The 12,779-nt window shown below is 45.7% G+C and overlaps 1 protein-coding gene across 1 annotated transcript in view; it reads left to right on the top strand.

The window, feature by feature from the left end:
* Positions 1-3,758: 3,758 nt before the first annotated feature.
* The window catches only part of FRMPD1 (FERM and PDZ domain containing 1), an 85,341-nt gene continuing 76,320 nt past the window's right edge, over positions 3,759-12,779 (top strand). Inside the window, exon 1 of the mRNA XM_077921619.1 lies at positions 3,759-3,945. The gene's annotated coding sequence lies outside the window, so the exon portion shown is untranslated. The remainder of the gene's footprint in view (positions 3,946-12,779) is intronic.

Genomic DNA, 12,779 nt, shown 5'->3' with positions numbered 1-12,779 from the left:
TTTGAAGACGCTCGAACTCAGGACGCAAGGGAGAAACATGCTAAGAGGAAGGCACGATTGGCAAACCCTCATTGTGATCAACTCCCACCCAGAAACCTATGTCCCCACTGTGGAAGGACGTGTGGATCCAGAATTGGCCTCCACAGTCACTTATGGACTCCATGTTAAGACCGTGTTCATGGAAGACAATCTTACTCGGCTATGAGTGATCGCCAGAGAAGAAGATTGATCATCAATGCACAGGTTCAGAGAAGTTTCTCCTGATCTTCTCACTGCTTGAAGGTTCCTGAGGGATTAGAGTGAAGTCATGCAAGTGCTTCGTCACTGCTCTGCACTTTATATGAGAAGTTTGAGGAAAGCAGCGGCATCTAGGGAGTTCACACATTCACACATTGGCAATTAGCAGTTATCTATAATTCATCCTCACTCCTTCCTTTGGCAGAGGCTGGAAGCACTGCAGACGCAGAATCCTGAGCCCCTTGGGAGCAGCAGGTGGAGGAGCATCAATGGATAACACACATGCCAAAGAGAGATGTGACAATCTTTTCTGAGGTTAAGGGCTTCAGAGAGAAGTGCAGGCTTTAGGAGTTAAAGACGGAATTGGGATCCTCAGAAATCCTTTCTTCCCCGAGAGCAAATGCCACCCATCGTTAACGGTGAGATCCCATGCATGTTTACTCAGAAGTCAAATATACTTTGCTCATCAGACTTACTCCCAGATAAGTACTCTGCTGATGGATAGAAAGGGCAATCCTATACTATACTTGCCTGAGAGTAAGTCTCATTGAACTCATTGGTACTCACCCCTGGGCAGACATGTATAAGACCGTGCTCACATTCAAATTGTGAATCTGTTTCATTCCATTAATTTTCTTCCATTTGGGGAGCAATCTGTGAAAATTTGTTAATATCTGTTGCTAGAAATTCAATTTCCAACCGTGTGTGTGTGTGTGTGTGTGTGTGTGTGTGAGAGAGAGAGAGAGAGAGAGAGAGAGAGAGAGAGAGAGAGAAAGTCACCCAGATAAGCTTTTTCTACGAAAACTCTTATGCTGAGTAATTTAATATAAATCATAGCTGGTTGCTAGAAGGAATGGGAAGTTGATGTCACTGTTCTGTTCCATCTTGTAATCCCTCAAGAGCCATTTCCAGCTGATTTTCAGCCTGGCTTTTAGTTCAAAAAAAGGCAGTCTCTGCGGAGTCCAATTCAGCTGGCAAACCCATAAGCCAAGGCCAGCTCAGCCTGATCCCCCAATGTCATAGTGAGTCATGTTTATAATTTGGTGTTGAATACCGTTTAAAAACTCCCTTCTCTGACTTATGAAACAGGCATCTCCTGCAGAACAGAATACAGCATCGAGGATCACACAGAGATCTGGTGTGCTATTATCAGAGAGAGGAAGGGATCATGTGATCTCAACAGTACTTACAGGGCAGAGACACAAGAGGCATTGTTAATATCAGGGTGGGAGGCTGAGCGAGATGAACTGGAAGTCCCCACATAAACACAACACGGCCTTTAAACTTCAATCATGTGCTCTTGTTGAGGAGTACATGCCACTCACTCTCTGAGAATAACACACCAAGAGAACCGTCTCTTTGGGGAAGAGCTTGTGGTTCAGTGATAGAACAGGGGCCAATTTGCAAGTGTTTGGCACCACTTTCGAGTGAATCGGACAACGTAAGATTTTTTGCGAAATCCTGAGCCCACAGGTTAGGGCGGTGAGGGCTGGTTTTCTGGCCTTCTGTGAAATGTGTTGTTTGCACCGCTGAACGTTGCAGGAGAGAATTTGCAAGTGTTTGGCACCACTTTTGAGTGAATTGGTCAACGTCAGATTTTTGGCAAAATCCTGACCCCCGCGGGTTAGGGCGCCAGGGGCAGATTTTGTGGGGCGCTGTGAAACGTAGTATTGCCACCACCAATCGTTGCAGAGGGCGTTTTCTGGGTGTTTGGTGCCATTTTTAAGAGAATCGGACGACGTCGGGTTTTTGGCAAATCCCTGCCTCACGAATCAGGGCGCCGGGGGCTCATTTTATGGCCTACTGTGAAACGTAGAGTTTGCACTGCCAAAGGTTGTAGGGGACCATTTGCAGGTGGTTGGCGCCATTTTCTAGTGAATTGGACAATGTTGGATTTTTGGCGAAATCCTGACCCTGCGGGTTAGGGCACCAATAACTGGGTTTTTTTGCCTTCCCTAAAACGTACTGTTTCCACCGCCAAATGTTTCAGGGGGCCCTTTGTCGGTCTTTGACACCACTTTTGAGTGAATTGGACAGTGTTGGATTTTTGGCAAAAACCTGACCCTGTGGCGAGGGCGGATTTTGTGGGGTGGTGTGAACCGTCCCTGCTTCTAGTTGCCTCCCTCCTGAAGCTGTTTTTCCCTAGAAGAAGCAGCCATTGGGGGGTTTATTGCATGTATTCATATTTAACTTGCTGGTTTGCTCTCTGCAGACCTTGTATCCAAGTAGTAGTAGTAGTAATTTATTTATACCCTGCCCATCTGGCTGGGTTTCTGTTAAATAAGCTTAGGATAGAGCTATATGGAGATGGAAGGAAGAGACAGCCCAGACCAGAGTAGAATGGGATATCCAGTTGATAGACTATGCCGCAATGGCAAAACTAACTGGGAAGCTCAGGAATCAAGAAAACAAGATTTTTTTTAAAAAGAACGGGAAATGTTTATAATTTATAGACGCGGGTGGCGCTGTGGGTAAAACCTCAGCGCCTAGGACTTGCCGATCACATGGTCGGCGGTTCGAATCCCCGTGGCGGGGTGCGCTCCTGTCGTTCAGTCCCAGCGCCTGCCAACCTAGCAGTTCGAAAGCACCTTCGGGTGCAAGTAGATAAATAGGGACCGCTTACAAGCGGGAAGGTAAACGGCGTTCCGTGTGCTGCACTGGCTCGCCAGATGCAGCTTGTCACGCTGGCCACGTGACCCGGAAGTGTCTCCGGACAGCGCTGGCTCCCGGCCTCTAGAGTGAGATGAGCGCACAACCCTAGAGTCTGGCAAGACTGGCCCGTACGGGCAGGGGTACCTTTACCTTTACTTTTAGAGGTACCGGTACTTTTTTAAAAGAACGGGAAATGTTTATAATTTATATGCAAAATTATGGTAAACAGGTTAAAACATTAGCAGGATTTTAAATACACTTGTCATGTAACAGAATGTATAGATAACTTGGGAAGATGAAAAATTGGAGATATATTTATATGCAGTTGAAAATGGAATGGACCCGTGGAAGGGTTGGGGGGGGGCAGGAGATTCAGAGCAATTTAGTACTATTTTTTTATGTATGTTTATTTTCTCTTTCTTTTTCTCTTTTTGAAAATCACATAAAAAGATTATTTAAAAAAAGATAAAGCTACATGCAGTAGCTCATATATCAAGGGGCTAGTCATTATTTTTGCTCTTGACAAATACAATGTTGTAATTAAATGGGACAGGTGACCATTTCTATCCTTGTACAAGGTAATTAACACATTTGTTTGGATGCAGACTTGGATTGCACTTTGGGACTTGTCACTATTTATCAGGTGAGATCCAGTCACACCCTAGTAAATTCAGCTTGCACAATTAAAGCTGATTTCAAGGTCTTGCGCAGCAAAACTGCTTCCCGGAAAGATCGGAGTTTGAATCACAGAGTTTTGAATGCCGTGAATCACAGGCAGCAGAGGCTCCAGCCGGCAGGGGCGGGGCTTCCCGGGCGGGGCGGGGCCCCAGAGCACAGCCCCCACCTGCCACTGCTGGCCGGATGGAGGCTCCCACTTCTCGCTCGCTTGCAGTTGCTTCGTGCGGACGGAGCGGCGTAATTCAGGGTACCGTAATTCCCCGTCTCCTTTGCGCGCGCCGGCGGAAAAAGTTCCCCGGACCTCCGGCTCCTGGGCGGCGGGACGTGGAGCTGGGAAAGCGCGCTCTGAGCATCACTCGGGCAGGTTTGGCGGCAGAGGTAAGCGTCCCGATCCTGCGTTTGAAATAAGCAAGGAGGGCGACTTAATCCCAGGGAAGCGAGCGCCGGGAGCGCAGGGCAATTTTGCGCTTCTTGAATTGCGTCGCCCTGATGGAGAAGCGTCCGACGGGGCTCTTCCTCTCGGCCGAGGCTGCCCTTCGCTTGCCAGGGAAGGCAGGCAGGGGGCAGGGAGAGGTGACGATCGCGTCTCCAAGCTGCAGGGCGCGCTTACCTCCGGGTGCCAAGCGCTGCCGTGCCACCCCATTCCTCGCTTGGGGTGGTCTTTCTAGCGTGCGTTCAGTATCCCTACCCCTGGCGGAAAGTGGCAGGCGGCTCTCGCACCCTCCGCGTCCCTCTGTCCGTCCTCCGCGAGGATGGATTGAAATGGTGCGTTTCAACTTTTGCGACCCGGCCACTCCCTGCCGATCTGAAATCGCTTCCTCCCTCCCTCCCGCCTCCTAATGTCGCCGGAGAGTGAGTTTAAAGTAGGACAGCCCGATTGTAAGGCGCTTTGGTTAAAAATAACGCGGACCCCCCCCCCCCCTCCGCCCAATATTTCTGTTGTGCTTTACTTCTGCCTTCCATCAACCAAGCCCCAAATGGAGATACTGCGCTTGAACTGTGGCCCCATCCAAAACCTAGTGTCATCAGCGCAGAGTAGTAGATGCCATTGCTAGGAAGTCGATCCAATTGCATTCAATGGGGTTTACGCCTTCGGGACTGCCGCGTTCCTAACCCAGCTTTGCTCTTAGCCTGGAACTCAGGGAGCGCATTGGCGTTCTGCGTAATGGTGCCGAGTTCAGTGTAACCTGCAATTTTGCGCGTCTCCTTCAAGGTCTGCTTTGAAAACGCTATTCTCGTGCTTCGTTTCTGTCGTTGTAACGCAATATCGAACCCCTCGCAAAAAGGAGGCGGGGAAATCCTCAGGGTTCACTAGTATGGGGTATTGGACCCTATCCATATGATCTTCCCGACGTCTCTTCTGGGTACACGCTAGGAAAGCGCTGTGAGGATAAATAGCTGCCTCATATTGGAGACATTTTGAGACATCTCTTATTATTATTTATTGACTTCATATACCGCCCTAGAGGGGACACAAGTGGCGCTGTGGGTTAAACCACAGAGACTAGGACTTGCCGATCAGAAGGTTGGCGGTTCGAATCCCCGCAACGGCGTGAGCTCCCATTCCTCGGTCCCTGCTCCTGCCAACCTAGCAATTCAAAAGCACGTCAAGTGCAAGTAGATAAATAGATACCACTCCGGCGGGAAGGTAAACGGTGTTTCCGTGTACTGCTCTGGTTCACCAGAAGCGGCTTAGTCATGCTGGCCACATGACTCGGAAGCTGTACACCGGCTCCCTCGGCCAATAAAGTGAGATGAGCGCCACAACCCCAGAGTTGGCCACGACTGGACCTAATGGTCAGGGCTCCCTTTACCTTTACCTACCTCCCTAGACCCGGAGGTCTCAGGGCAGTTCACAGAATAAAATCGAAATATAAAAGCACAAAATAGATAATCAAAATAAAAACAACAACCCAATAATTCCCCCCTCCAAAAAAAAAAAACCAGCAACAGTGAAAGAGTGTGAGATATTCAAGCCCCAATAGACAGTCTCTGCAGAAATGCCATCACTCCAAAGCAGATTGTTCTCAGCCAAAAAATATTTTCCACCAAGTATTAAATCGGACTAAACACATAATGAACTGAGTAGCAATAATATAGGCCAGGCTATGTGCATATTACCCTCTCCTCTGGCTCCAGTGTGACACCGCTGCCAGTGGTTGAAGCTCAGCACATGTGGAGTGAGCCAACATCCGTAGGTGCTCTGTAGTTTTTTGATAACTACTTCTGTCTGGTGCACTTTCCCTTAAACCAGCTTCTGTCCAGTTTGAAAATGGAAGCCGAAGTTAGGCTGAGGTGTGTACACTTCTGGCAGCCATTGCACATGCTCAGATGACAGTGCCAGTGAATAATTGGAGTTTGGTGCAGGGAAAACAAGTCAGGTAATGCTTATCAGGTGAAGACACCCCCTGCCCTCTCTCTGGTCTGTACAGCAACTTTAAAAAATGGCTTGAAATGTAGCAGGACAGTGGAGGAAGCAACCTTGTTGCATTTCAAGCTGCTAATGTGTTCATAGACAAAGCATGACCGACTGCTGATGGTTTTCTACAGTCTTCAGTTGCTACCAGATGACTGTCAATTGAGCAGTCCTCCCAGCTTGTTTCCAGGGAGATGAGATGACAGTGGCTATTTAATGACCGTTTGTTCCTATTTGTTTGCAGGGAGGTTAGATGATGCTTGGTCAAAACAAGTGTTATCCCACACATTCCTTTCTGCAAAAAAAAGGCTGATATTTTGGGGGAGCAGGTTTGTGTTGCAAGCATTGCCAATCAACAATAACTGCCCGGCCTGGATTTTCTGCTTTGTGATTGAATCCCACCCAAAAATTAGACTGGAAGTGCCCACAGTTTGTGGGGAGGCCATACAGCAGCAGCAGCTTGTTCAGCAGTCATTCGGATTTGTCTACAAGGAGGTTATATGACAATTGCATCAAGCAACTGTGAACCCGTGCTTTCAAGTGCATATCCCTATCGCCTGCCACAAGGGGCAACTCGTTTGATTTGGGGTGGGGGGCTGTTGCGGAAAAGCACAAAATCCCCTTTAACTTTGTAACCTTAATTTGCAAATCCCACCTGCAAAATCTCCTGTTGATGCCCAGGATTGAAGTTGAGACCTTCTGTAAGCAAAGTCCTTCCTTTATAGAACTCCTGCTACTCAGGACTTCTGTTAGGGTGGGCCTGGTGAAAAGGTAAACAGTGCTCCTGTACCTTTAATAAGGTAAAGGAACCCCTGACCATTAGGTCCAGTCGTGACCGACTCTGGGGTTGCGGCGCTCATCTCGCTTTATTGGCTGAGGGAGCTGGCGTACAGCTTCCGGGTCATGCGGCCAGCATGACTAAGCCGCTTCTGGCGAACCAGAGCAGCACACGGAAACACCGTTTACCTTCCCGCCGGAGTGGTACCTATTTATCTACTTGCACTTTGACGTGCTTTCAAACTGCTAGGTGGGCAGGAGCAGGGACCGGGCAACGGGAGCTCACCCCGTCACGGGGATTCGAACCGCTGACCTTCTGATCAGCAAGTCCTAGGCTCTGTGGTTTAACCCACAGCACCACCCGTGTCCCCGTACCTTTAATAGCTGTGCCTAAAAGTTTACACAGCTAATTAAAGGCACAAGGGACCTGTCTGGTCCCCCCCCCCCCTTCCAGCAGATCATGCTAGCTAGCTCCTTTTTAACTATCCTGTGGATGAGGGAATTTTTGCAGATTCAGACTGCTGTAATGGAGAAATGAGGAAAGCTGCACCTGGCAGAACTCGAGGGAGCTATACCTGGCACAACCCCTTCTATACGGGGGTTAACGGTGCACAGCATCATCCCATTCTTGCATCTAAAGTTCCATGACCTCAGGACTGAACAGCTTGCAGAAATAGCAATCCAGGTGCAGATTTGAAAGTACAACTTGGTTGCGAATGCCTGGCTGTCAGCTGGGAACAAGAGCATGAAATATTCACAGGCTAATGATTGCCCTTTCCACAAAGAAGCACAGATCAGGCACGGCTTGGTTTTGTTTTTTAAAGTTTAGTAAAAGCAGGATTTGACATCCTGCCTGTTCGTTAGGTAGGCGTGTGCTTGGCAGTTGTTGGGCGATTGTTTGGATGTGCATATATCTGTGCTGGGAGAAAGTTTGGCGTTAGTTCTATAGTGCCACTAGCAATGTGAATTTAACGCTCAACAAAAGCATTGCCAGCTTTTCTTTTCTTTTTCATTTTATTTGCTCTGCTCCCATTTCTCTCCACTGCCCCCTGATATTTTATTTATCTAAAATAAAATTTATTAAGGTTTATAGAGAAAAACGTGAAACTTTTTAAAACCAAACCAAGACTTTATTTAGATGCAAGAAAATCATGAAGGGGGGGAGGAGAAATAGAGAAGGAAGAATATATATATATATATATATATATATATATATATATATATATAATGAAGAGGTTAAAAGAGAAAGATAGAAAATTACTTACCGAAACTTACTGGGAGAATAAGAAATCAGGGTAACAAACTTTTTATAAAAGAATGGAAATGGTTTATTTAATATTTACAGATAAATTGCAAACAAATAAAAACATTGGCAGGATTATTGTAATAACCTGCAGTTTCACAAGCGTATATATTTAAAGTAGATAATTAAATGAGCAAATTAATTGAATTTGGATATGCAGAAGATATTAAAAAATAAATTTAAGGAACTGCAGAAAGATGGGGAAGGAAGTCAAACTTTGAAATGTTAACATGACTGTAAAACTAAGGAAATGTATCAATTTGAAAAGTAGTGTATAAATAAAAACTTTTTTAAAAAGATACAGTGGTACCTCTGGTTGAGAACGGGATCCGTTCCGGAGGCCTGTTCTCAACGTGAAAAGCCTGCAACCTGAAGCGCCGTATCTGTGCAGGTGTGGCGCTTGTGCGCATGCGTGAAGCGAAATTTAGCGCTACTGCGCATGAGCCAGCGGCGAAACCCGGAAGTAACCCTTTCCAGTACTTCCGGGTCACCGCAGGGCGCGACCTGAAAAAACGTAACATGAAGCAAACGTAACATGAGGTATGACTGTAATTGTTATGGGGGGGAAGGAGGTTAAAAGAGAAAGATAGAAAAATAAAATTCAGGAAGTGGGGTGTTATACTGAATTGGATGAAGTGCGTATTGTGTTTAAATAGCAGGCAGATGAAGAATCGGAAGTTCTTTACTTTCCCCACCACCACCATCTGACATTTTAGAAGCTCGTCAGGTAAAGTTTTTCCTGACAATGGGTATGGTGATGGAGGAAATTATCACACATGCTAAATATCAGCATCAGCCCTCTGTCAAAAACACAGGCTTGCCCCCAAAATAAAGACACGCCTCTCTCTCCACCCTCAAGAATTCTGCCTTCTTTTTTAAAAGACAAGAAGCTTTAAAACTATCATTCTTGCCATGTGCACAGAAGCGCAGTGATGGAAAGAGTGCCACATCTCTGAGAGGAATTATGGCAAGGGGTGTGTACATGCCTATTTTCCTACAGAGATGAACCCACGGCTCTCACACAGCGTAATAATTGTGCCTATTGGACTAATGACTCTCGCAATGCAACTCAGTGGAATTTATTCAAATAGATTTTGGGAGATCTGTATATTTCTGTAACAGGGAAGCAAGGCTGGGATTTCCCCCAGGCACAAGGGCTATTGCCAGTCCGGTGGGCTGCTCCTATACATATTTAGTCTAAGGAAAATCACACTGAGCTCTAGGGGACTTGCATTCAAGAAAGTGTACACAGGACTGGAGCTATAGTGAGTTAAAGTTGCAGTACTGTTTAAATTATAGATTTGGAAGTTGTTTTGTCCTGACATGGTCTTCGTAGATCTAGTTCAGCATGGACTTTCCTCACTCGGTGACAGCAGCAGTAAGTGACAAGTTGCACGCCTTCACAGATCAAATCCTACACATTTCATCATGCAAACGATTTCTGCCGAAATACTTCAGGCCCTGTGCTTTTCAAGATGATCAAACAAACCACAGATGATGAAACCATGGCTCGTTTCTCTAAAGTTGCTTTGTTTTCCAACTTCTCGCGCCTTGTCCTTTGGCACTTTGGCAAGCTTCTGGGGTCAAGTGGTCAAACAAATCATAGTTAAGGAAAAGTGCGTTGTTGTTGTTGTTTATACCCTGCCCATCTGGCTGGGTTTCTCCAGCCACTCTGGGCAGCTTCCAGCATGCACAATGCCAAGCTATGCTTTAAACACATGCAATGTTCATGCACAATGCCAAGCTATGCTTTAAACATGCACAATGTTCACGCACAGTGCCAAGCTATGCCTTAAACATATTGAGGTTTGCAAGCCAGCAACAAACCATGGCTTCAGATCATAGTTTGTTGACCGCAAACAAACTCTAGTTAAGCCGCTGGCCCAGGGTTCACAGATAATGCCAATCAATGGCTTAATAAACCCTGGTTTATCATGTGCAAACCAGGCCACTGAAGGTTTGTTTAGCAAACTGTATATATCTCTGGATTGTAAATTGAAACTCTTAAGTGGTGTAGAGGAAGCCATGTACTTTCAGTGCACACTGACTGAACTTTAAATGCATGGCGTGGATTTGCCTGCACTATTTCCCTTCCTCCATCCTATTTGGCTTCAAAACCATGGTCAGCGGAAAACTATGGCTCCTTTAAAAGATCAGTTGTGGATGTGTTTCCTTTGAAGACAGTTCATTACTTCCATCCAAGGCAACATGCTGCTATAGGGAGGGGGGTGCCAGGGGATATTGGGGGAGTCTTTAGGGAAGGGATGGGGAGCCAGGAGCCCTCTAGGGGTTGGTGGATATGACTCCTCTTATCCCTTGGTCTCTGGAGAGCTGCCTATTCTCCATCTCTGCCTGAGGGTGTGTGTGTTATCAGTTCCTGTGGACAAGAAGAGTGAGGGTAAGAGCCTTGGCCAGCATCCAATTGGAACTGAATGTACACCCTTGAACAATTTCCCAGAACCCTTTGCACTGTGTGCGGATTGCGTAACAAACATGCAAGAATTCCTTGGCAGGCCAGCCAGTTGGAAGGGGTTCTCTGAAAAGCAGAAAGCTCGACAGCCACTTCTTAACAGGACATGTGGACAAAGATTTCATCCTCCAAATGAAGGCCAGTGGGTTTGTTTGTTTGTTTTTGACAAAGTAATAATAATAAATGAATAAGAATAAAAATGTGCACTCCACCCTTGAGACCATTCCATTGTACCTATCCAACCTCCCATAATTTCCTCTTGCGATGCTTTGACTCCTTTCCGTTTTAACAGTACAAATTCTACAAACACCCTCCATATCGCCTCAAAATAATTTCTCCTGCGTATTCCCCGTCTTACCTTAATGGCGCATGTTAATTTATTGTTAATAGCTATAGCCCATACCTCTATATACCATTCTTCCATTTTATATTCTGCTTGCCCCTTCCACTTCCTGGCTATAATAATTTGTGCAACTGTCAATAAATTTGTGAGCAAGTCCTTCATAGCCTGCGAACCTTCCACCTCTTCGTCAATTGATAATAATGTTACCTCTGGACTTTCAGTCAGCTTTAACCCGGTGGTTTCTGTTATCTCCTTAAACGCCCTTTGCCAAAAAATTTGTACATATTTACACCCCCCACCACATGTGAATGTAATTCCCTGTTTCCTGGCATCCCCTCCAACGTAACACCGAATATTCCTTGTTTATTTGATTTCATCTGACTGGTGTTAAAGAAGACCAGTTTTTAATCACATGAGTCTCTTGCCCTTTGTCCAAGCAGCTTGGGGCAGTGGGTACGGGGAAGGTTCTTAGCTCTGTGGAGGATGCCAGGTTTGCATGCTGAAAATGCCAGGTTGATCCTCATTAGCTCTATAGGTAAGACTGGGAGCATCCCCAATCTGAAACCCTGAGAGGTGCTGCCAATCCGTGTTGTCAGAACAGTGGCACCTTCATTCACAAACTTATTCCGTTCTGGAAGTCCGTTCCAAAACCAAAGCGTTCCAAAACCAAGGTATGCTTTCCCATAGAAAGTAATGCAAAATGGATTAATCCGTTCCAGACTGTTAAAAACAACCCCTGAAACAGCAATTTAACATGAATTTTACTATCTAACGAGACCATTGATCCATAAAATGAAAGCAATAAACCATGTACTGCAGTCACACAATCTATCAATCAGTAGCTGAACTGGGTTCCACGCAGTCACAAAAACAAAACGGAAAAAACACAAAATGAATAGCAAAAACAGACAGATGTCAGCGTAACACTCAAAATGGAAGTGTAGCACTCAGATTGGAAGTGTATCACTCAAAACGGAGCACATTCGGCTTCCGAAAAAGGTTCACAAACAGGAACACTTACTTCTGGGTTTGCTGTGTTTGGGTTCCAAGTTGTTTGAGTACCAAGGCATTTGAGAACCAAGGTACCACTGTATAGATGAAACAATGGTTTGGCTCAAGGCTGCTTTGTGTGTTGCTATCTTCTCAACAGCCCTGTGAGTCAGGATAGGCAGACAAATAGTGATTGTAAGTGTTGGGTTCATGTCTGAGCAGCGACTTGAGCTGAGGTCTCTCGAGTCCACCTTCAATGCATCGCATCACGTTCACTCATCCATTGGTTGAGCATTGCTCCTATAGTAGAAGTAAATCTAAGTAAACTATCCTTATTGGGGTAAAGATGCTCTGTTCCATTGAGCTAAACTAAAGAGTAAATCCCCACTAAGTTTTCCCCTTTTACTGCTAGAATCTCCTGGCTTTTTTTAATATATATATACTTTATTAAAGATTTCTTAGTTTATAAAAGTATGTGCAATGTCTCTTTTTTTCAAGTTGGGTTTTCGACAGATCAGTTTCGTTTGTTGTGAGACATTAGTATTACATTAGGAAGAAAAGGGGGAAAGAGGTAGAGGGGGTGGAGTGGCGATGCTTCTATTTTTCTGCTTAGTGTATGTGTGGGGTTTTGTGTCAGCGTCACTTGTGTGGGTTCTCTTTACTATTTGCTTGTATTTCTTTGGTGGTGAGAGACGTTGGGGGTGGCCTAGGGTGTGGTTGGTTATCTTTGATTGGCTGTAATGAAATTTGTTTTCGTGTGTGTGTGTGTGTGTTTTGGATCAGGTTAGCCATACAGTGGTACCTCAAGTTACAGACGCTTCAGGTTACAGACGCTTCAGGTTACAGACTCCACTAACCCAGAAATAGTACCTCAGGTTAAGAACTTTGCTTCAGGATGAGAACAGAAATCATG

Source organism: Podarcis muralis, chromosome 17, assembly GCF_964188315.1.
Source record: "Podarcis muralis chromosome 17, rPodMur119.hap1.1, whole genome shotgun sequence".
Lineage (NCBI taxonomy): Eukaryota > Metazoa > Chordata > Lepidosauria > Squamata > Lacertidae > Podarcis > Podarcis muralis.
The sequence above is the reverse complement of the archived record's forward strand: the minus strand, read 5'-3'. Positions and strand labels throughout refer to the sequence as shown.